Source organism: Marmota monax, unplaced genomic scaffold (assembly GCF_021218885.2).
Source record: "Marmota monax isolate L192 unplaced genomic scaffold, Marmota_monax_Labrador192_F-V1.1 WCK01_AAM20220418_F8-fsc00006, whole genome shotgun sequence".
Classification (NCBI taxonomy): Eukaryota; Metazoa; Chordata; class Mammalia; order Rodentia; family Sciuridae; genus Marmota; species Marmota monax.
This window is the reverse complement of record NW_026693712.1, coordinates 17,768,397-17,791,550: the sequence shown is the minus strand read 5'-3', so window position 1 is coordinate 17,791,550 and position 23,154 is coordinate 17,768,397.

Sequence of the window (23,154 nt, the reverse complement as noted above, 5' to 3'; positions counted from 1 at the left end):
TCAGATCCTTGGCCCATTTATTGATTGGGTTTTTTGTTTTTTTGGTGCTTGACTTTTGAGTTCTTTATATACCCTAGAGATTAGTGCTCTATCTGATGTGTGAGCCTAAATCTTGTAACTTTTCTTACTGAAACATCCCAAGCATAAAAACCAGTGTGAAGGTGTTCACAAACATGCAGGGTGGGATTTGGTGAGATCTGTCCATGATTGGAAGAGAACCACTCCTTTGAGATATGGGCTTGGACCATAACACCAGCTATCAATTTTTTAATATTTCTTGGCTTTTTTCTCTAAAAATGGATGCTAGTGATAACAGCCTAAAAACACTTGGGAATTAATGAAATTAATTAGCTTAATGAAAGAGGTGAAAGACCTGTACAATGAAAATTACAAAATGCTAAAGAAAGAAATTAAAGAAGACCTTAGAAGATGGAAATACTCCCTTGCTCTTGGATAGGCAGAATTAACATTGTCAAAATGACCAGAAGCACTATACAGATTTAATGCAATTACAATCAAAATCACAATGACATTCCTCATAGAAGCAGAAAAAGCAGTCACGAAATTCATCTGAAAAAAAACAAGAGACCCAGAATAGCTAAAGCAATCCTTAGCAAGAAGAGTGAAGCAGGTAGCATCACTATACCAGACCTTAAACTATACTACAGAGCAATAATAACAAAAATGGCATGGTATTGGCACCAAAATAGACTTGTAGACCAATGGTATAGAATAGAGGACACAGAGACAAACCCACATAATTAGTTATCTTATATTAGACAAAGGCACCAAAAATATATATTGGAGAAAAGATAGCCTCTTCAACAAATGGTGTGGGGAAAACTGAAAATTCATATGCAGCAAAATGAAATTAAGACCCTATCTCTCATCATGCACAAAACTCAACTCAAAGTGGATTAAGGACCTGGGAATTAATCCAGAGATGCTGCACTTAATAGAAGAAAAAGTAGGCCCAGATTTTCATGATGTTGTATTAGGCCCTGACTTCTTAGAACAAGAAGTCCTATAGAACAAGAAATAAAATCAAGAATCAATAAAATGGGATGGGTTCAAACTAAAAAGCTTCTTCTCAGCAAAAGAAACAATTAGTGAGGTGAATCAGTGTTAGAGTCTGTAAACAAGTCAAAATAACACCTGGCATTTTGCCAGGGGAATGTTAAAGTTTGTTGAGAGCCACAGCCGAAGGGGTGCCAGCAAACTTCCAGCTGCCAGCAAACTTCCAGCTGCCAGCTGATGATTGGCTCCTCGGCCCCAGCAACATCTAGCTGATTGGCTCCTCTGCGGTGATGCTCATTGGGCTGTTTCCCTGCCCTTTCAGACCACGGAGATGCTCATTGGGGGACTTTTTTGGCTCCGCCCACGTGACCCAGCCAATCGGCCTCAAGAGCAGGAGGATTGTGGGAGGTGGGGAGAAGCTTGTGTGGGAGAGAGAGGCTTGTGGAAAGCCGGTGGTGGCAGTTGAGGCTCTGAGGGTTTTTCCTGAGAGGCTGTTTTGTTTGGCGTGTGTGGTTCTAAAAATAAAGTTAGTTTCTTTTGACAAGTGGCTCCTGATTGTGCCCAGCCAGACTGCGGCATTTGGTGGCCCGTACGGGGAGCGACTGAGGGTAAGTGAAACTGCTCGCCCCTGAGGGCAGGGCGAGAGGATGGGTAGCCATTTTAAGATTCCTCTTTTATTTTGCTTCACTTTTGTTTTAAGTTGCCTGTCCCTGGAGATGAGTGAGACGGAAGAAAAACCGCTCACATCTGAGGAAAAACTATTTACGTCTGAGGAACAGATAGGGAGAAAGGACGGATGCACATGTCAGGAGGATAGAAAGGCTATAATGACTTTTTGTTGTTCCCTTTTTATTTCATTCTGTCTCGGTTTTGTTTGGCGTCATCTTGTTGGGTTGTATTATAGTAGAAATACGGGATCAGAAATTAGTAAAAAACAAACTGAAAGAGTGTTAAGTAAATTGTTAGAGGAAGGAGGCATCTCAGTAAAATCAAGAACAATCAGGGCATACGTTGATACAATACAAAAATGTAGCCCATGGCTTTTTAAGGAGGAGTTGTTAAATATATCACGATGGAACCATCATGGTGAAGATTTAAAAAGAATAGAAAAGAAAAGCCCAGGGACTCTGCCAGTTGGCACATTGCCATTGTGGACGTTCATATCTTGTTTGCTTAGTCCAAAGCCTTCAATTCAGACAATGGTAGAGGAAGGAGAAGACATAATGATTCAAGTAAAAGAGAAGGTCTCTCAAGTTAGTCAGACAGAGGAAAAGATTCAAGTAAAAGAGAAGGCCTCTCAAGCTAGTCAGACAGAGAAAGAAAGTGTAAAACAGAAAAAGCCATCAGGGGGAAAGTTACAACAGGAGACTGCTACTAACACCTTTCTATCACCAGAGGGTGTAAGTGTCCAACCAACAGCACCACCTCTACAGGAGACTGCTACTAACACCTTTCTATCACCAGAGGGTGTAAGTGTCCAACCAACAGCGCCACCTCCATATGCTGGGAGGCCCCCAACCCCCGCAGTTGATAGTTGGGATCCTGAGACAAGATCTCAAATATTAACATGCCCTGTATTTGAGGCAGGAGGGCAGCAATTTTACCAAGTTTTAAATTTCAAAACAGTGAAGCAGCTAAAAGAGGCTGTAACAACCTATGGTCCTCAAGCACCCTTCACTGTAAGCATGGTCGAATCCATTAACAACTTGAACATGATGCCAGCAGATTGGGCTAATATGTGTAAAGCTGTGCTAAATGGAGGACAATACCTGTTATGGAAGGTTGCCAATGAGGAATTTTGCAAGGAGACGGCTAGGCGAAATGCAGCAGCTGGTTATCCTCAGAGAAATCTAGATATGTTGTTAGGAAAGGGACCTTATGAGGATCAGCAGCAACAAATTGCATATGATCCTGGCATATATGCACAAATTGCTGCAGATGCAATTAAGGCATGGAAGACTTTACAAGGACATGGAGGTTTACAAGGTCAATTATCTAAGGTAATACAAGGAGCTAATGAACCTTATGCTGAATTTGTAGATAGGCTTATTCAAACAGCTACCAGAGTTTTTGGGAATACAGAACAAGCAATGCCATTGCTAAAACACCTGGCTTATGAGCAAGCGAATCGTTGGTGCAGAGATATCATTAGACCATGGAAACATGAAGATTTAAACACATATATTAAATTATGTAGAGACATTAATGAACAAGAGCAAGTCGTGGCAGCTGCAGTAAAACAGGCTTTAGATGCCAGAGACATTAATGAACAAGGGCAAATTGTGGCAGCTGCAGTAAAACAGGCTTTAGATGCCAGGCCAAGAACATGCTACAATTGTGAACAAACAGGACATTTTAAAAGGAATTGCCCCATTGGAGGAGGGTTTAACAAAACTAGGTATCAAAGGAGTAGAATACCAGGTATTTGCCCACGATGTCGTAGAGGGAGACATTGGGCTAATGAATGCCGTTCTCAAACCACCATAGAGGGTACTCCATTATCAAAAAACGAACAAGGACCAGGTGTTTATCCACGATATCGTGGAGAAAGGCATCGGGCTCCATTGCCAAAAAATGGACAGGGGGGCCCAATGCTCCGGGGCCCAAAACCACAAATATACGGAGCACTGGAGGAACCCAGCAACCCCATCAGGGTAGTGCCCAGGACACATTGTCCATCAGATCCCTCATCAGACAAACCAGAGGGAGCGCAGGGTTGGACATCTGCGCCTCCGCCAGAGCAGTACTAACTCCAGAGATGGGAGTTCAAATCATTCCCACAGGGGTGAAAGGACCTCTTCCCAAAGGAACAGTAGGCTTATTATTGGGACACAGCTCTTCTACTCTAAAAGGACTTATGATAAGTCCTGGGGTAATTGATCCCGATTATGAAGGTGAAATAAAAATTATAGCCAGTTCTCCAAAGGGTATATCAGTAATTTCACCAGGAGATAGAATAGCACAGTTACTAATAATACCCAGCCTACATGATAAATTTTCCAGTCGTACTGTAGAAAGAGGTTCCAAGGGATAAGGCTCCACAGGTGTAGATTGGGCTATGCTTTCTTTAAATTTAGATTCTCGCCCCATGCTAAAACTAAATATTCAAGGACATGAATTTAATGGGCTACTGGATACAGGTGCAGACCTTAGCATCATATCTCGTCAAGAATGGCAAAAACATTGGCCATTACAACAAGCCACTCAAACGCTTCGAGGCCTAGGAGTGGCAACTAATCCCCATAGAAGTGCAATGGTATTAGATTGGAAGGATCCTGAAGGATGCGAAGGAACTATACAGCCATATGTATTGGATCATCTTCCCGTAAATTTATGGGGACGAGATGTCCTAGATCAATTAGGTTTAACATTAACAAATAACATCAACCAAAATGCACCCACTATTATGACTAGACAAGGTTTTAGGAAAGGAAAAAGATTAGAAAAACAAGAACAAGGTATAGCAGCACCAATACAAATAGATCAAGGAACAGACAGACATGGGTTGGATTTTCAGAAAGGGCCACTGAGACAATAAAAATTACTTGGAAATCAGAAAGACCAGTATGGGTTCCTCAGTGGCCCCTGACTAAAGAAAAGATACAAGCAGCCCATGACCTGGTCAAACAACAATTAGCGGAGGGACATATACAACCTTCCATATCTCCTTACAATACTCCCATTTTTGTCATTAAAAAGAAATCTGGTAAATGGAGATTATTGCAAGATTTAAGAGCCATTAATAATGAGATGGTTATTATGGGACCTGCTCAATCAGGGATTCCTCAGTTGTCTGCTTTGCCAAAAACCTGGTATGTTTTAGTTATAGATATTAAAGATTGTTTTTTTTTCAATTCCAATTCATCCTGAGGATAGTCCACGTTTTGCATTTACTATCCCTGCACTGAATCATGAAGGTCCTGATCAGAGATATGAATGGAAAGTACTCCCTCAAGGGATGGCTAACAGCCCAACTATGTGTCAAATTTATGTTAACAAAGCAATCCGGCCACTTAGAAATCAAAATCCTGAACTACAAATATTTCACTATATGGATGATGTATTATTAGCACACAAAGATAAAAACACATTGCTAGAATGTTATGCCACACTTACAAACTTATTAAAAAATTATAATCTAGAGATAGCAATAGATAAAGTACAATTAAATTTTCCAATTAATTATTTAGGAGTTCTATTATCCTCAACCATGGTCCGTCCACCAAAAATTCAAATACGAGTAGATCAACTCAAATCACTTAATGACTTTCAAAAGTTATTAGGAGACATAAATTGGATAAGGCCTTATTTAGGTATACCAACAGGAGAGTTGGGACCTTTATTTGATATCCTAAAGGGTCCATCAGATCCAAATTCACCCCGAATGTTAACGCCTGAAGCAAGAAAGGCATTAAAAATCATTGAAACATATATGGAAAATATGCATTTGGATAGAATTGATATAAGTTTGCCTTTATTATTTATTGTAGTACCAACAAAAAATATTCCTACAGGAGTATTTTGGCAAGAAGGTCCATTATTATGGATACATTTATCTTATTCTCCTAACACTATTCTTATTAGGTATCCTGAGGCTGTAGGACAATTAATACTCAAAGAAATAAAAGCAGCAAAGGGAGTGTTTGGAATTTCTCCCAATAAAATTATTACTCCATATACTATGAATCAAATTGATGAGTTAGCTAATGAGTTAAATACTTGGGCAATAATCATGTGCAAATCTAATGTTTCATTTGATAACCACTTACCATCTAATCCTTTATTGTCTTTTTGGTCATTGCATCCTGTAATTTTTCCAAACATGACAAGAAAAACACCTATCATGAATGCTCCAAATATATTCACTGATGGGTCAAATAATGGTACAGCAGCAGTAGTTACCCCTGATCAAACTTTTACATTTTTAGTACCCAAACAATCAGCTCAAAAGGTAGAGCTTAATGCAGTTTTACAAGCTTTTGTGATGTTTAAAGATTCTGTATTTAATTTATTTTCTGATAGTCAGTATGTAGTTAATGCTATAGTATCTCTTGAAGATGCTGGTAGGATTTCCCCTTCTTCTACTGTTTTCTCTTTGCTTTCCACTATACAAAGTCTAATCTGGGACAGAAAAGATCCATTCTTTATAGGACATATCAGGGCACATACAGAATTGCCTGGAGCCCTTAGTTTGGGCAATTATTTAGCAGATAAAACTACACATGACATACATATTTTCTCTACACTAGAAGAAGCTATAAATTTTCATAAAAAGTTCCATGTCAATGCTAATACTTTACAAAAGCGTTTTAAAATAACTAAGGAACAAGCTAGACAAATAATAAAAAAATGTCAAAATTGTGTGACCTTTTTACCACAAGTTAATCTTGGAGTCAATCCTAGAGGATTGATACCTAACCATATTTGGCAGATGGACGTCACACACTTGCCAGAATTTGGAAAATTAAAATATTTGCATGTTACAGTTGATACTTCTTCTGGATTTTTGATGGGCTCCCTTCATTCTGGAGAAAAAACTAAAGATGTTATAGCTCATTGCTTACAAAATTTTGCCACTGTGGGTGTTCCAAAACAGTTAAAAACAGATAATGCCCCTGGTTATACTTCTACCTCTTTTAAACAATTTTGCTCAACATTTGGCATTACTCATATAACAGGAATCCCATACAATCCACAGGGACAAGGCATAGTTGAAAGAGCTCAACAAACTATTAAAATGTACTTATTAAAGCAAAAAGAAGGAATTGGGAAGGGGTATATATTCCCCAAAGATAAACTTAAAATAACACTTTTTACTCTAAACTTTTTAAATTTGGATTCATCAGGACTTAGTGCTGCGGAAAGGCATATGTGTCCAAAAAATGTACATAAGCCCAAGGTACTTTGGAAGGATATTCTAACAGGACAATGGAAAGGTCCTGACCCAGTAATTATCTGGAGTCGAGGGTCTGTTTGTGTGTTTCCACAGGGAGAACAGCAGCCGATTTGGATTCCAGAGAGATTAACCAAGGTCCTGACCCAGTGATTGTCTGGAGTCGGGGGTCTGTTTATGTGTTTCCACAGGGAGAACAGCAGCCGATTTGGATTCCAGAAAGATTAACTAAAGTGATTTCTACAGACCAAAAAGAAGATGATTTGGCTCAAATCCATAACAACTGATATCCAAAACTCCAGTTTGGCTATTCTTACATCTGCAACAGAACCAGGATGCTTTTTTCAATATCTATTTTATTATTGCCCTTTGCCATATCATGAAGTTCTATTTTGTTTTTTGAGCTCATACAGACCTAGGTTAATGTTTTGCTGATCAGTTCTATTTTTTGACTATAGAGTTTTTAAACATTGCAATGGAGATTTCACCTGTAAAAAGTTATAAGGCCTTTACTATAATGTTATGTGTTGTATGTATTATATTATGTGTGCACACTTGTGTTTTGTGTTATATGTTTGAATGTACGTATGTCCATATATCATATATGATGAGCGCTCATGATAAAATGGATCCAAAATTTTTTTTTCACGTGATTTATATGGTTTAATTTAAATTGGGTAAACAACTGTTGAGGATTGTTTTAATATGTAAACAAAAAAGAAGGTTAACAGATCTGTTTGTTTACTTTCACCTTTCCTTTTCATTATATTTAATAATTCTCTTAAAGATAATGTAAATTGTTAAGAAAATTGTTTTCTTTTAGTGCCTTCTGTAATGTTACATAATTTTTTTTTAGCCATTATTGCCAGAATTCCTATCTTCATCCCAGTGCCGGTGAAGACAATGTAAATTGTTAAGAAAATTGTTTTCTTTTAGTGCCTTCTGGAATGTTACATAATTTTTTCTTTAGCCATTATTGCCAGAATTCCTATCTTCATCCCAGTGCTGGTGAAGTCAAAGATAAAACCAATCTACAGCTTCTACAATAGCCATCACTGAACTGCTTGCAGAACTTGCCTGGACACATTGTGAGCTCACCTGTATGCATTGTGAACTATCTGTTCGTGCAGCGACTTCTGGTAGTGTTGGGGTATTTTTGCTGATGATGTCACCGGTGGTACAATTTTTCAAAGGAGCCCTCAATTGGCTTAATGTCATGGCATTTTTCATCCTCCTCTACTAGTGATGGTCTAAAATTTGGGGGCCAACAGAGGTGAGGCAAAGAACCTCACCCCCCCACTGGTGCAAAGGCCTATCCACAAGTATAGCTGTATGCTGGACCGGTAGTCAGTGACGGGTATGATCCAATTGCAGTGGTACCAACCTAAGACAGGAGGCTGACGCCTAGAGGTCAGTTCATCCGATGACGGGTAAGGACCATATGTTGAATTGGACTGCCTAACAGACACGGTCCCTAAGCCACATGCTTGTTGTTTAAACAGAGAGGGGGAGATGTTGAGAGCCACAGCCGAAGGGGCCCCAGCAAACTTCCAGCTGCCAGCAAACTTCCAGCTGCCGGCTGATGATTGGCTCACAGCGGCCCCAGCAACATCTAGCTGATTGGCTCCTCTGCGGTGATGCTCATTGGGCTGTTTCCCTGCCCTTTCAGACCACGGAGATGCTCATTGGGGGACTTTTTTGGCTCCGCCCACGTGACCCAGCCAATCGGCCTCAAGAGCAGGAGGATTGTGGGAGGTGGGGAGAAGCTTGTGTGGGAGAGAGAGGCTTGTGGAAAGCCGGTGGTGGCAGTTGAGGCTCTGAGGGTTTTTCCTGAGAGGCTGTTTTGTTTGGCGTGTGTGGTTCTAAAAATAAAGTTAGTTTCTTTTGACAAGTGGCTCCTGATTGTGCCCAGCCAGACTGCGGCAAAAGTTCGTAAACAAATCTGCATGGTGCCTGGCAAAATGCCAGAGGGAGTGGTTTGAGAAGTAACAAAAGCGAGCCATTAAGTGTGGAGATTCCTTATTGGTTGACTGATGTATCTAGTTTATGCTAATTATATAAGCTGTGTGGAATGTATAAATACTGCTCCTGTCCTCCAATAAATGGCTCCTACTCCTGCTGTATCAACGTACACAAGTTATTCGTCACCCCCCAGTTATTTTGCTGCAGCCAGCCGGACTGCGGCAGATGGTGGCCCGTACGAGGAGTCCCGGGATACTCGGGGGTAAGTGAGGAAAAAAAAAAAAAAGCTGCCCGTCCATAGATAGGAAGGAAGCAAATCTGCTTGTCCCTAGGCAGATAGGGCGAGAGGAAAAATGACCATTTTGAGAAAATGGAGAAGATTGATACAGTATGTTTGTGTCTTGTTTTGTCTCAGTGTATTGTATTGTCTTTGTGATGAAAATATGGAAGGGGTGAGAAGTAAATTACTAAGGGAAGAAGGCACCCCAGTGGAACCAAGAGCAATTAGGGCATGTGTTGATGGAAGCCCAGGAACTCTAGTCAGAAAGAAAAAGAAAGTTAAGAAGAAGAAGGATTATCAGGAAAAAAGTTGCAGCAAAAGGCTATTACTAAATACTTTTCGTTACCGGAGGGTGCGTGAATTGGCGCCATGGCTGCTACATGCCCAAGCCGGTCATGGCGCAGCAAGGGCTTTCCAAGCAGCAGCAGCAGGCAATTCCCCGCCCCCAGCCCGGGGAGCGGGACTCCACTGCAAGAGCCCAAATCCAAACCTGACCCAGAGGCACAGTCTTGCAGGCTCTTGCTCCCTGTGCCCAGTAGCAGTTTGAGTTGGGGACACTCCCCAGGGCCATCTGGGGCTGCCCAGGCACTACAGCCAGCAGAAGATGCTACTGGTGTCCCTGATGTTTGGTCATTTTCAATGCCAATAACAAAGCTACAATGGTTCTCCCACACCTGGAAGCTGATGAGTAATGAGCACTATTAATGCTTATTTCAAATGCAAAAAAAACCTTGAGATAATGTACTAAATTGTTCAGAAGGTTGTTTTCTTAGTAGAATACTACAGGATTTTCTTTAGCCATCCGGAGTTCCTGCCTTTGTCCCAGTGCTGGTGAAAAACGAGGGTGGAAGAATTTCCAGTGTTGCTGAAAACCGGACGAAACTTCGGCTGAGAAACGGACGAGACTTCGGATCAAGCTAGCTGCCTGCAGAACTTACCTGGACTGTGATTTAAGCTAGCTGCCTGCAGAACTTACCTGGAATGTGATTTACCTGGACTGTGAGTTAATCTATTGAGACACTGCTTTACCTGGACTGAGACAACAAACTGTAATCTACAACAGATTGTAACTCGGTATCTTTACAAATGGTGTCATTGCTGGTATAATTTTTCCAAGGGCTTCTTGCATGGAGCCATCAATTGGCTTGGTATTGTGGCATTTTGTATCCTCCCTTTCTGTTTGTAGGAGGTTATTTATGGTGTTTCTGTAAAAACCACTATGGTCGTTATTTAAATTAAACAAAAGGGGGAAATGTTAGAGTCTGTAAACAAGTCAAAATAACACCTGGCATTTTGCCAGGGGAATGTTAAAGTTCGTAAACAAGTCTGGATGGTGCCTGGCAAAATGCCAGAGGGAGTGGTTCGAGAAGTAACAAAAGCGAGCCATTAAGTGTGGAGATTCCTGATTGGTTGACTGATGTATCTAGTTTATGCTAATTAGATAAGCTGTGTGGAATGTATAAATACTGCTCCTGTCCTGCAATAAACCGCTCCTACTCCTGCTGTATCAACGTACACAAGTTATTCGTCACCCCCCGATTATTTTGCTGCAGCCAGCCGGACTGCGGCAAGTCAGCAAAAGAAACAATCCTACAGAATGGGAGCAAATTTTTACCACACACAAACCAGATAGAGAACTGATCTCTAGGATATATAAAGAACTCAAAATCTTAACATCAAAAAAGTAAATAATCCGATCAATAAATGGACCAAGGAAATGAACGGACACTTCTCAGAAGATGATATACAATATAAACAAATGTTCAACATCTCTAGAAATGCAAATCAAAACTACTCTAAGATTTCATCTCACTCCAGTCAGAATGGCAGCTATTAAGAATACAAAAAATAATAAGTGTTGGCAAGGATGTGGTGGAAAGGCACACTTGGTGGGACTGCAAATTGGTGCAACCAACCTGGAAAGCAGTATGAAGATTCCTTGGAAAACTGGAAATGGAACCACTATTTGACCCAGCTATCCCACTCTTTGATATATACCCAAAAGATTAAAAAACAGCATACTCCAGTGATGCAGCCACTTCAATGTTTATAGCAGCACAATTTACAATAGCTAAATTGGGGAACCAACCATTGCACAGTCTGGCTGGGCACAAATCACGAGCCACTGAATCAGGCACAAACTTTATTTCTGAACTCCACCAGCACGCTCCACACATGCTCCCGGGAACTCCTCCTGAACGCCATGCGGCTCCTCCAGGAACCAGCAGCAGGACATATCCTCCGGAAATCCCTCCTCCTGCACTTCCCCAACCAATGGGAACTCTCGGGGAATCCCTGGGAATCCCCACAAGAACTCCAAAGTAGCTTGAGAACTGCAAAGTAGCCGCCTAGGTAGATAGTAATGCCCCGCCTGTCAATCAATACAATTGGCAAAATGCCAGGGGCCATTCTGACTCAGCCGTGGCTCTAAGCATCTCCCCCCTTCTGTTTAATTAAACAACAAGCAATGTGGCTTAGGGACCGTGCCTGTTAGGTTGTCCGATACAACATATGGTCCTTACCCGTCATCAGATGAGCTGACCTCTAGGCGTCAGCCTCCTGTCTTAGGTTGGTACCAGTGCAATTGGATAATACCCATCACTGACTACCGGTCCAGCATACAGCCATACTTGTGGATAGGCCTTTGCACCAGTGGGGGGGTGAGGTTCTTTGCCTCACCTCTGTTGGCCCCCAAATTTGGCCTTGGTGCCAGTGGGGGGGGGTGAGGTTCTTTGCCTCACCTCTGTTGGCCCCCAAATTTTAGACCATCACTAGCAGAAGGGAGGAGGATATAGAAATGCCATGACACTAAGCCAATTGATGGCTCCTTTGAAAAATTGTACCACCGGTGACATCATCAGCAAAGATACTCCAGCATTACCACAATTCACTGCAACAACAGATAGCTCACAATATATACAAGTGATACATAGTCCAGGCAAGTTCTGCAAGCAGTTCAAATTGGAGGAATCTATCAATATGTCCATTACCTCCCAAAGTAAATCGACTCCTTGATTGAGCATTACTTGTTGAGTTATTATTCATTGATGCATCAGTTTATACAGTTTACTGTGATAGCTATCAAAGAAGCTGTAGTTTGGTTTTATCTTTGTCTTCACCGGCACTGGGATGAAGATAGGAATTCTGGCAATGATGGCTAAAAAAGAAATTATGTAACATTCTAACAGGCACTAAGAAAACAATTTTCTGAAAAATTTACATTATCCTGAACAGAAATATTAAATATAATGAAAAGGAAAGGTGAAAGTAAACAAACAGATCTGTAAACCTCCTTATTTGTTCACATATTAAAACAATCCTCAACAGCTGTTTACCCAGTTTAAATTAAACCATTTAAATCACGTGAATAAAAAAATTTGGATTAATTTTTTCATGAGTGCTCCTCATATATGATATATGGACATACGCACATACAGACATACAACACAAAACACAAGAGTGCACACAAACGTACAACACATAAGACAATAGTAAAGGCCTTGTAGCTTTACACAGGTGAAATCTCCATTGTAATGTTTAAAAACTCCACAGTCAAAAAATAAAACTGATCAGAAAAACATTAACCTAGGTCTGTATGAGCTCAAAAAATAAAATAGAACTTTATGATGTGGGAAAAGGCAATAATAAAATAGACATTGACAAAAGCATCCTGGTTAATCACTGTCCCAGATGTAAGAATAGCCAAGCTGGAGCTCTGGATATCAGCTGTTATGGATTTGAGTCAAATCACTTTGGTTAGTCTCTCTGGAATCCAAATTGGCTGCTGTTCTCCCTGTGGAAACACACAAACAGAACCCCAACTCCAGACAATCACTGGGTCAGGACCTTTCCATTGTCCTGTTAGAATAGGCTTCCAAAGTACCTTAGGCTTATGTACATTTTTTGGACACATATGCCTTTCCACAGCACTAAGCCCTGATGAATCCAAATTTTAAAAGTTTAGAGTAAAAAGGGTTATTTTAAGTTTATCTTTGGGGGTTATATACCCCTTTCCAATTCCCTCTTTTTGCTTTAATAAGTACATTTTAATAGTTTGTTGAGCTCTTTCAACTATGCCTTGTCCCTGTGGATTGTATGGGATTTCTGTTATGTGAGTAATGCCAAATGATGAGCAAAATTGTTTAAAAGAGGTAGAGGTATAGGCAGGACCATTATCTGTTTTTAACTGTTTTGGAATGCCCACAGTGGCAAAATTTTGTAAGCAATGAGCTATAATATCTTTAGTTTTTTCTCCGGCATGAAGGGAGCCCATCAAAAATCCGGAAGAAGTATCAACTGTAACATGCAAATATTTTAATTTTCCAAATTCTGGCAAGTGTGTGACGTACATCTGCCAAATATGGTTAGGTATCAGTCCTCTAGGATTGACTCCAAGATTAACTTGTGGTAAAAAGGTCACACAATTTTGACATTGTTTTATTATTTGTCTAGCTTGTTCCTTAGTTATTTTAAAATGCTTTTGTAAAGTGCTTTTTTTTTTGTAAAATGCTTTTGAAAATTTGTAGCTTCTTCTAGTGTAGAGAAAATATGTATGTCATGTGTAGTTTTATCTGCTAAATCGTTGCCCAAACTAAGGTCTCCAGGCAATCCTGTATGTGCTCTGATACGTCCTATAAAGAATGGATCTTTTCTGTCCCAGATTAAACTTTGTATAGTGGAAAACAAAGAGAAAACAGTAGAGGAAGGGGAAATCCTACCAGGATCTTCAAGGGATACTATAGCATTAACTATATATTGACTATCAGAAAATAAATTAAATACAGAATATTTAAAAATCACAAAAGCTTGTAAAACTGCATTAAGCTCTACCTTTTGAGCTGATTATTTGGGTACTAAAAATGTATAAGTTTGATCAGGGGTAACTACTGCTGCTGTACCATTATTTGACCCATCAGTGAATACATTTGGAGCATTCATGATAGGGGTTTTTCTTGTCATTTTTGGAAAAACTACAGGATGCAAAGACCGAAAAGACAACAAAGGATTAGATGGTAAGTGATTATCAAATGAAACATTAGATTTACACATGATTATTGCCCAAGTATTTAACTCATTAGCTAACTCGTCAATTTGATCCATAGTATATGGAGTAATAATTTTATTGGGAGAAATTCCAAACACTCCCTTTGCTGCTTTTATTCCTTTGAGTATTAATTGTCCTACAGCCTCAGGATACCTAATAAGAATAGTGTTAGAATAAGATAAATGTATCCACAATAATGGACCTTCTTGCCAAAATACTCCTGTAGGAATATTTTTTGTTGGTAGTACAATAAATAATAAAGGCAAACATATCAATTCTATGATGCTGAGAGCCATTGCCAAGTAGGTATGACGCATGGCATGACCCAGGTCATTTGCAGTGACATTGCATGTAAGGTGACCTTGCTCAAGGACCAGGGCGGATCCAGATTTAGGGTGTATCCTGCTGGGATTAGGGAGTATCCTGATCCTTGGGATTAGGGCGGTTCCAGGTTTAAGGTGTACTCTGCTGGGAATTGGGCGTATCCTGCTGCCTCATGCGCGCCTGCTCCTTGAATTCCCATTGAGTTCTCACAGGATTCAGAGAGATTTTGGGATTTTGCCCAGAACGTGGATTTGCCCAGAATGTGTGTGTAAAGTGCCAGTGACAGTTCGAGAATAAAGAGTTGCTGTTTGAATCTACAAGGTGTGTGGTGGCTCGTGATTTTGTGCCCAGCCCCTCCCTTCTGCTAGTGATGGTCTAAAATTTGGGGGCCAACAGAGGTGAGGCAACGAAACTCACCCCCCCATTGGCACCAAGGCCAAATTTGGGGGCCAACAGAGGTGAGGCAAGAACCTCACCCCCCCACTGGTGCATAGGCCTATCCACAAGTATGGCTGTATGTTGGACCGGTAGTCAGTGATGGGTATGATCCAATTGCAGTGGTATCAACCTAAGACAGGAGGCTGACGCCTAGAGGTCAGTTTTTCCCATGACGGGTAAGAACCATATGTTGAATTGGACAACCTACCAGGCACGGTCCTTAAGCCACATTGCTTGTCGTTTAATTAATCAGAAGTGGGGACATGCTGAGAGCCATTGCCAAGTAGGTATGACGCATGGCATGACCCAGGTCATTTGCAGTGACATTGCATGTAAGGTGACCTTGCTCAAGGACCAGGGCGGATCCAGGTTTAGGGTGTATCCTGCTGGGATTAGGGAGTATCCCGCTCCTTGGGTTTAGGGCGGTTCCAGGTTTAAGGTGTACCTTGCTGGGAATAGGGAGTATCCTGCTGCCTCAGGCGCGCCTGCTCCTTGAGTTCCTGTTGAGTTCTCGCGGGATTCAGAGAGATTTTGGGATTTTGCCCAGAACGTGGATTTGCCCAGAACGTGTGTGTAAAGTGCCAGTGGCAGTTCGAGAATAAAGAGTTGCTGTTTGAATCTACAAGGTGTGTGGTGGCTCGGGATTTTGTGCCCAGACAGACTGTGGCACTATCCAAATGCATATTTTCCATATATATTTCAATGATTTTTAATGCCTTTCTTGCTTCAGGTGTTAACATGCGGGGTGAATTTGGATCTGATGGACCTTTTAGGATATCAAACTTTTAGGTCCCAACTCTCCTGTTGGTATGCCTAGATAAGGCCTTATCCAATTTATTTCTCCTAATAACTTTTGAAAGTCGTTAAGTGATTTGAGTTGATCTACTCGTATTTGAATTTTTGGTGGATGGACCATGGTCGAGGATAATAGAACTCCTAAATAATTAATTGGAAAATTTAATTGTACTTTATCTATTGCTATCTCTAGATTATAATTTTTAATAAATTTGTAAGTGTGGCATAACATTCTAGCAATGTGTTTTTATCTTTGTGTGCTAATAATACATCATCCATATAGTGAAATATTTGTAGTTCAGGATTTTGATTTCTAAGTGGCTGGATTGCTTTGTTAACATAAATTTGTTACATAGTTGGGCTGTTAGCCATCCCTTTAGGGAGTACTTTCCATTCATATCTCTGATCAGGACCTTCATGATTCAGTGCAGGGTTAGTAAATGCAAAACGTGGACTATCCTCAGGATGAATTGGAATTGAAAAAAAATAATCTTTAATATCTATAACTAAAACATACCAGGTTTTTGGCAACGCAGACAATTGAGGAATCCCTTGCCGCAGTCTGGCTGGGCACAAATCACGAGCCACTGAAGCAGGAACAAACTTTATTTTTAAACTGCAGGAAAACACTTCACACAGCTCCCAGGGAATCCTCCCGAACGCCACCAGGCTTGTCCAGGAACCCCCAGCCGGAAATATCTCTCCCGGAAATCCCTCCTCCTGCACTTCCCCAACCAATGGTAACTCTCGGGGAATCCCCGGAAATCCCCACGAGAACTCCAAAATAATGCGAGAACTCAAAAGTTGCGGCAGAGGCGGATAGTAATGCCTCGCCTGTCAATCAATACTGTTGGCAAAATGCCAGGGGCCATACAGACTCAGCCGTGGCTCTCAGCATCTCCCCCTTTTTGTTTAATTAAACAACAAGCAATGTGGCTTAGGGACCGTGCCTGTTAGGCAGTCCAATTCAACATATGGTCCTTACCCATCATCGGATAAACTGACCTCTGGCGTCAGCCTCCTGTCTTAGGTTGGTACCACTGCAATTGGATCATACCCATCACTGACTACCAGTCCAGCATACAGCCATACTTGTGGATAGGCCTTTGCACAAGTGGGGGGGTGAGGTTCTTGCCTCACCTCTGTTGGCCCCCAAATTTTAGACCATCACTAGTAGAAGGGAGGAGGATGCAAAATGCCATGACACTAAGCCAATTGAGGGCTCCTTTGAAAAATTGTACTACCGGTGACACCATCAGCAAAAATACTCCAGCACTACCACAATTCGCTGTACCAACAGATAGTTCACAATGCATACAAGTGATGCATAGTCCAGGCAAGGTCTGCAAGCAATTCAAAGCAGAGGAATCTGTCAATATGTCCATTTCCTCCCAAAGTAAATCGACTCCTTAATTGAGCATTACTTGTTGAGTTATTATTCATTGATGCATCAGTTTTTACAGTTTGTTGTGATAACTATCGAAGAAGCTGTAGTTTGGTTTTATCTTTGTCTTCACCGGCACTGGGATGAAGATAGGAATTTTGGCAATGATGCTAAGAAAAAAAGTTATGTAACATTCCAACAGGCACTAAGAAAACAATTTTTTGAACAATTTACATTATCCTGAACAGAATTATTAAATAAAATGAGAAGGAAAGGTGAAAGTAAACAAACAGATCTGTTAACCTCCTTATTTGTTCACATATTAAAACAATTTTCAACAGCTGTTTACCCAATCTAAATTAAACCATTAAAATCACGTGAATAAAAAAATTCGGATCCATTTATTCATGAGCGCTCCTCATATATGATATATGGACATACGCACATACAGACATACAACACAAAACAGAAGTGTGCACACATAACATACAACACATAAGACAATAGTAAAGGCCTTGTAGCTTTACCTAGGTGAAATCTCCATTGCAATGCTTAAAAACTCCACAGTCAAAAAATAAAACTGATCAGAAAAACATTAACCTAGGTCTGTATGAGCTCAAAAATAAAATAGAACTTTATGATGTGGGAAAAGGCAAATAATAAAATAAATATTGAAAAAAGCATCCTGGTTAATCACTGTCGCAGATGTAAGAATAGCCAAACTGGAGTTCTGGATATCAGCTGTTATGGATTTGAGTCAAATCATCTTCCTTTTGGCCTGTAGAAATTGTTTTAGTTAATCTCTCTGGAATCCAAATCGGCTGCTGTTCTCCCTGTGGAAAAACACAAACAGAACCCCGACTCCAGACAATCACTGGGTCAGGACCTTTCCATTGTCCTGTTAGAATATCCTTCCAAAGTACCTTAGGCTTATGTACATTTTTTGGACACATATGCCTTTCCGCAGCACTAAGCCCTGAGGAATCCAAATTTAAAAAGTTTAGCGCAAAAAGGGTTATTTTAAGTTTATCTTTGGGTGACATATACCCCTTTCCAATTCCCTCTTTTTGCTTTAGTAAGTACATTTTAATAGTTTGATGAGCTCTTTCAACTATGCCTTGTCCCTGTGGATTGTATGGAATTTCTGTTATATGAGTAATGCCAAATGATGAGCAAAATTGTTTAAAAGAGGTAGAAGTATAACCAGGACCATTATCTGTTTTTAACTGTTTTGGAACGCCCACAGTGGCAAAATTTTTTAAGCAATGAGCTATAACATCTTTAGTTTTTTCTCCGGAATGAAGGGATCCCATCAAAAATCCAGAAGAAGTATCAACTGTAACATGCAAATATTTTAATTTTCCAAATTGTGGCAAGTGTGTGACGTCCATCTGCCAAATATGGTTAGGTATCAGTCCTCTAGGATTGACTCCAAGATTAACTTGTGGTAAAAAGGTCACACAATTTTGACATTGTTTTATTATTTGTCTAGCTTGTTCCTTAGTTATTTTAAAACGCTTTTGTAAAGTATTAGCATTGACATGGAACCTTTTATGAAAATGTGTAGCTTCTTCTAGTGTAGAGAAAATATGTATGTCAGGTGTAGTTTTATCTGCTAAATCGATGCCCAAACTAAGGGCTCCAGGCAATCCTGTATGTGCTCTGATATGTCCTATAAAGAATGGATCTTTTCTGTCCCAGATTAGACTTTGTATAGCAGAAAACAAAGAGAAAACAGTAGAGGAAGGGGAAATCCTGCCAGCATCTTCAAGGGATACTATAGCATTAACTACATACTGACTATCAGAGGATAAATTAAATACAGAATCTTTAAACATCACAAAAGCTTGTAAAACTGCATTAAGCTCTACCTTTTGAGCTGATTGTTTGGGTACTAAAAATGTAAAAGTTTGATCAGGGGTAACTACTGCTGCTGTACCATTATTTGACCCATCAGTGAATATATTTGGAGCATTCATGATAGGGGTTTTTCTTGTCATTTTTGGAAAAACTATAGGATGCGAAGACCAAAAAGACAACAAAGGATTAGATGGTAAGTGATTATCAAATGAAACATTAGATTTACACATGATTATTGCCCAAGTATTTAACTCATTAGCTAACTCATCAATTTGATCCATAGTATATGGAGTAATAATTTTATTGGGAGAAATTCCAAACACTCCCTTTGCTGCTTTTATTCCTTTGAGTATTAATTGTCCTACAGCCTCAGGATACCTAATAAGAATAGTGTTAGAATAAGATAAATGTATCCACAATAATGGACCTTCTTGCCAAAATACTCCTGTAGGAATATTTTTTGTTGGTATTACAATAAATAATAAAGGCAAAGTTATATCAATTCTATCCAAATGCATATTTTCCATATATGTTTCAATAATTTTTAATGCCTTTCTTGCTTCAGGCGTTAACATGCGGGGTGAATTTGGATCTGATGGACCTTTTAGGATATCAAATAAAGGTCCCAACTCTCCTGTTGGTATGCCTAGATAAGGCCTTATCCAATTTATGTCTCCTAATAACTTTTGAAAGTCGTTAAGTGATTTGAGTTGATCTACTCGTATTTGAATTTTTGGTGGACGGACCATGGTTGAGGATAATAGAACTCCTAAATAATTAATTGGAAAATTTAATTGTACTTTATCTATTGCTATCTCTAGATTATAATTTTTTAATAAATTTGTAAGTGTGGCATAACATTCTAGCAATGTGTTTTTATCTTTGTGTGCTAACAATACATCATCCATATAGTGAAATATTTGTAGTTCAGGATTTTGATTTATAAGTGGCTGGATTGCTTTGTTAACATAAATTTGACACATAGTTGGGCTGTTAGCCATCCCTTGAGGGAGTACTTTCCATTCATATCTCTGATCAGGACCTTCATGATTCAGTGCAGGGATAGTAAATGCAAAATGTGGACTATCCTCAGGATGAATTGGAATTGAAAAAAAACAATCTTTAATATCTATAGCTAAAACGTACCAGGTTTTTGGCAAAGCAGACAATTGAGGAATCCCCGATTGAGCAGGTCCCATAATAACCATCTCATTATTAATGGCTCTTAAATCTTGCAATAATCTCCATTTACCAGATTTCTTTTTAATGACAAAAATGGGAGTATTGTAAGGAGATATGGAAGGTTGTATATGTCCCTCCGCTAATTGTTGTTTGACCAGGTCATGGGCTGCTTGTATCTTTTCTTTAGTCAGGGGCCACTGAGGAACCCATACTGGTCTATCTGATTTCCAAGTAATTTTTATTGCCTCAGTGACCCCTTCTGAAAACCCAGTCCATGTCTATTTATTCCCTGATCTATTTGAATTGGTGCTGCTATGCCTTGTTCTCCTAAACTTTTTTCTTTCCTGAAACCTTGTCTAGCCCTAATAGTGGGTGCATTTGGATTGATGTTATTTGTTAATGTCAAACCTAATTGATCTAGGACATCTCGTCCCCATAAATTTATAGGAAGATGATCCAATACATATGGCTGTATAGTTCCTTCGCATCCTTCAGGATCCTTCCAATCTAATACCATTGCACTTCTATGGGGATTAGTTGCCACTCCTAGGCCTCGAAGCGTTTGAGTGGCTTGTTGTAATGGCCAATGTTTTGGCCATTCTTGACGAGATATGATGCTAAGGTCTGCACCTGTGTCCGGTATCCCATTAAATTCATGTCCTTGAATATTTAGTTTTAGCATGGTGTGAGAATCTAAATTTAAAGACAGCATAGCCCAATCTACACCTGTGGAGCCTTATCCCCTGGAACCTCTTTCTATACTACTACTGGAAAATTTATCATGTAGGCTGGGTATTATTAATAACTGTGCTACTCTATCTCCTGGTGAAATTACTGATATACCCTTTGGAGAACTGGCTATAATTTTTATTTCACCTTCATAATCGGGATCAATTACCCTGGGACTTATCATAAGTCCTTTTAGCGTAGAAGAACTGCGTCCTAACAATAAGCCTACTGTTCCTTGGGGAAGAGGTCCTTTTACTCCTGTGGGAATGATTTGAACTCCCATCTCTGGAGTTAGTACTGCTCTGGCGGAGGCGCAGATGTCCAACCCTGTGCTCCCTCTGGTTTGTCTGATGAGGGATCTGATGGACAATGTGTCCTGGGCACTACCCTGATGGTGTTGCTGGGTTCCTCCAGTGCTCCGTATATTTGTGGTTTTGGGCCCCGGAGCATTGGGCCCCCCTGTCCGTTTTTTGGCAATGGAGCCTGATGCCTTTCTCCACGATATCATGGGTAAACACTTGGTCCTTGTCTGTTTTTTGATAACGGAATACCCTCTATGGTGGTTTGATAACGGCATTCATTAGCCCAATGTTTCCCTCTACGGCATCATGGGCAAATACCCGGTATTCTATTCGTTTGATATCTAGCTTTGTTAAACCCTCCTCCTATGGGGCAACTCCTTTTAAAATGTCCTGTTTGATCACAATTATAGCATGTTTTTGGCCTGGCATCTAAAGCCTGTTGTACTGCTGCTAAGACTTGCCCTTGTTCATTAATGTCTCTACATAATTTAATATATGCGTTTAAATCTTCATGTCTCCATGGTCTAATGACCTCTCTGCAACAACGATTTGCTTGGTCATAAGCCAGTTGTTTTATAAATGGCATTGCCTGTTCTGTATCCCCCAAAATTCTGGAAGCTGCTTGAATAAGCCTATCTACAAATTCAGCGTAAGGTTCTTTAGTTCCTTGTATTACCTTAGATAATTGACCTTGTAAACCTCCATGCCCCTGTAAAGTTTTCCATGCCCTAACCGCATCTACAGCAATTTGTGCGTATACGCCAGGATCATATTCAATTTGCTGCCATTGACCCTCATAAGGTCCTTTTCCTAACAACATATCTAGATTTCTTTGAGGGTAACCGGCTGCTGCATTTCGTCTAGCTGTCTCCCTGCAAAATTCCTCATTGGCAACCTTCCATAACAAATATTGTCCTCCATTTAGCACAGATTTACACATACTAGCCCAATCTGCTGGCGTCATGTCCAAGTTGGTAATGGATTCGACCATGCTTACAGTGAACGGTGCTTGAGGACCATAGGTTGTTACAGCCTCCTTTAACTGCTTCACTGTTTTGAAATCTAAAGCACGGTGAATTCGCTGCCCTCCTGCCTGCTCAAGTACAGGGCATGCTAATCTTTGAGGTCCTGTCTCAGGATCCCATCTATCAACTACGGGGTTTGAGGGACACTCAGCTATCTCCATAGGGGGAGCTGTTGGTTGAATTACGCCCTCTGGTGATAGAACGGTGTTAGTAGCAGCCTCCTGTTGTAGTTTTTTTCCCTAATAGCTGTTTCTCCTCTAAGCTTTCTTCCTTTAAATTTTCTTCCTCTGTCTGACTAGCTTGAGAGACCTTCTCTTTTGCTTGATCTAAAATGTCTTTCTCCATGGTCTGAACCTCTAACAATTTACTTAACACTCTTTCAGTTTGTTTTTTACTAATTTCTAATCTGTTATAAAGATAACGCAACCCAATAAGATAACACAAAACAAAATCAAAACAGAATGAAACAAAAACGGAACAAAAAATCGTTGTATCAATTTTCCTATTTTCTTGATATGTGCATTTGTGGTCTATTTCTATCTCTTCCTCAGGGGCGAACAACTTCAAACCTTGAGCCAACCATTTTTCCCAATCTGCCTGAGAAAATTCTAGGGATAGGCAGCTTGAAACAAACACAAAACAAATCAAAACAAGAACACATTGTTTTTTAAAATGGTCACCCATTCTCTCGCCTTCCCTTAGGGGCAAGCAATTTCACTTACCCCGAAGCTTCAGACGTTCCCCGCATGGGCTGCCAAATGCCGCAGTCTGGCTGGGCACAAATCACAAGTCACTGAAGCAGGAACAAACTTTATTTTTAAACTGCAGGAAAACATTCACACAGCTCCCGGGGAATCCTCCCGAACGCCACCAGCCTTGTCCAGGAACCCCCAGCCAGAAATATCTCTCCCGGAAATCC